Source organism: Octopus bimaculoides, chromosome 9, assembly GCF_001194135.2.
Source record: "Octopus bimaculoides isolate UCB-OBI-ISO-001 chromosome 9, ASM119413v2, whole genome shotgun sequence".
Lineage (NCBI taxonomy): Eukaryota > Metazoa > Mollusca > Cephalopoda > Octopoda > Octopodidae > Octopus > Octopus bimaculoides.
The window spans coordinates 43,566,647-43,569,505 of record NC_068989.1 but is presented as its reverse complement, the minus strand read 5'-3'; positions in this window follow the sequence as shown (position 1 = coordinate 43,569,505).

Genomic DNA, 2,859 nt, shown 5'->3' with positions numbered 1-2,859 from the left:
AACGAAACACTTTGAAACTTGGGACACTGGTAGAATGTGTCATATAAAACATCTTTTACTCTTAGTCTTCTTAACAAAAAAACGTACATCGCAAGTTATTCCATGTTAAAGTTGTCGTATTTCTGTAATTTCAACCAATCACTGACGTCTATTCAGATGAATAAAGTTACTGCTGGGCGGTCATAAAAATGTTATTCCCTGTGACATATTTCATCCGGTTTAATCGTAATTTATACGCATATATTGTTTATATAATAAATTACGCTGTGCGTATCTATGTGTGTAACAATTTTAGAGTTCGGATTCTAGAGTTAGGGTTAGTTTAGGACTGCATTGCCTGTCGCTCTACACTTCCATCATCTTTAAGATAGAAGAATATGATTTGGATGTAATTTAGGTGTATCTTGAGGAAAAGTTACCATGTTCACGTTCCGTCGTACATTCAAATTAAGAAATTTTACTATGATGCTTTCTCTCTTTCTCTACCCCCCCTCTCTCTATCTATCCCTCTCTCTCTCTTCCTTTATGCCATTAGTGTGTGGAGCATTATACTTTGCAGTATACGTTATAACGCACTGCACTCTCAGTTCAAATCCTGGTATGAGATCCTTCTGATTTGGCGGGCACCATTCTTTATTTAGTTTTTATTTAGTGTGTTTTCTACCGAAACACTTTAAAACTTCGTATACTTGTATATTTTGTCTTATAGAACAGAGAAAAGTTTTTATATTCAAACTTATTTCATGTTAAAAGTTGTCGTATTTCGGTAATTTCAATCAATCACTGACGTCTATTGAGGTGAAAGCAATTACTGCTGTGGAATGTAAACAACACGTTCTAGCGGTGTAATGGGATCTTTTCCCTTGAATAAACTTAGTGCCGTTATTTGTCAACAACAACTATCGGCGATACTGTTATCTATGACATCGTTCGTGCGTTTGTACTGGTTTTAGCTTTAGGGTTTTAGGGTTAGGGTTCGGGTTTTAGAGTTAGGGTTAGGGTTAGGAAGTTAGGGTTAGGGAGTTAGGGTTAGGGAGTTAGGGTTAGGGAGTTAGGGTTAGGGTTAGGGTTAGGATTGGGTTAGGTTATGAGTATTTTTGCCAAATTTGGGGAAAAATTTGTGGCTGTGTATTGAACAGATTTTCCCTAAATTTGGCAAAAATACTCATAACCCTAACCCTAAACCTAAACCTAAAACCCGAACCCTAACCCTAAAACCCTAAAGCTAAAACCAGTACAAACACACGTACGATGTCATAAATAACAGTACCGTCGATAGTTGTTGTTGACAAACAACGGCACTAATTTTATTCAAGGGAAAAGATCCCATTACACCGTCACAACGTATTGTTTACAATCCACAGCAGTAATTGTTTTCACCTCAATAGACGTCACTGATTGGTTGAAATTACCGGAATACGACAATTTTAACACGAAATAACTTTAAAAATATAAACTTTTCTCAACAACACTAAGAGTAAGAGATGCTTTATATGACACAGTCTACCAGTGTCCCAAGTTTGAAAGTGTTTCGTTAAGAAAACAAGTAGTGTCCGCCAAATCAGAAAGATCCCTGCTATGTCCTCCGTCAGTGGTATACTTCAACCGTATCACGATTTAATATTACCAACTCGATCTTTGTGTGTCTTTAGCGAAGTTCACTCTACGGCTAGAAATCAGGGAACGTGTTCGGTTTTCTTCTCTTCCTATCCTCCACAAATTTCCGAGATCCTATGTAAGGTCACGTGGTCTGCTTCCCACCCTACTAAAAGAATTGCTTTTAATAAGAAAAACTAACGTATCTAAGTGGATGAATTAATCGGTGGTGCATAAAATACTGTCGAACCTTTACTAACGTTTATTTTTACATTTCAGTTCGTCAGAAGCAACTGACTGTGAATGAACTGTCATCGCAAAGCGCAATGAACAAAGCCTTATCAATCTTGCTTTTATACATAATATGATAAGCGATTGATTGATCGCCCGCATAGCTCAGTCGGTAGAGCATCAGACTTTTTTATACTAACCTTGGAGGTTATCTGAGGGTCGCGGGTTCGAGTCCCTCTGCCTGCGTATATCCGTTTTGAAGATTTTTACTTCTAGGTCACAGTCTTAGTTTTATGTTAAGTTTTACGTCCACAAAATTATCACCTCTCTCTCTACTGTAGTTTGTGAAGAATTCTGTTGATAATTTCATTGAACTGGCAAAATGCTCATCGGTATTTCTTCCACTTCTGAAAAAATAAATCAAACTGCGTTTCATCTCTGTGTGAATATATGTGTGTCTATGTAAAATGGGGTATGTGAATGTGTGTGTGTGTGTGTGCGTGTGCACGCAATGTAAGTGGGATAGTTCATCTTTGTTCGCTTAGTATTTGGGTTTATTTTTTGATTCGGTTGAATCTTGGTTGGTTTATTTATTTATTATTTTTTTTGTTGGTTAGTTATTTTTAGCGTTTTGACAGAAAAAAAAGACATTCTAAAATTGTGTTTAAACGTAAGCGTGCCCAAACAAGTCGAATGTTAACACAGAGCAGGTTTTACAGCCACATCATCCAAACCGACCGGGTGAAACTGGGCTTAGCTGTAAATATATCTATATGTGTGTGCGTGTTTGTGCGTGTATGCGCGTACGTGTGTATGTGTGCGGCTGTATGGAGCGAAGTTATTTCAGTAGGATTCATTTTGGAAAAGGATGGATTGAGATTGTGCATGAGTTTTTCGGAGCATATTTGCGGTCTATTGATCTACAATTAACTGCAGCGAAATCTCTCTGAACTTTCACAATGCTATTTTGATGCACATTAAATATCATAGCATACAATCCTAAATAAACAGGATAGTCATTGTTTGAATATG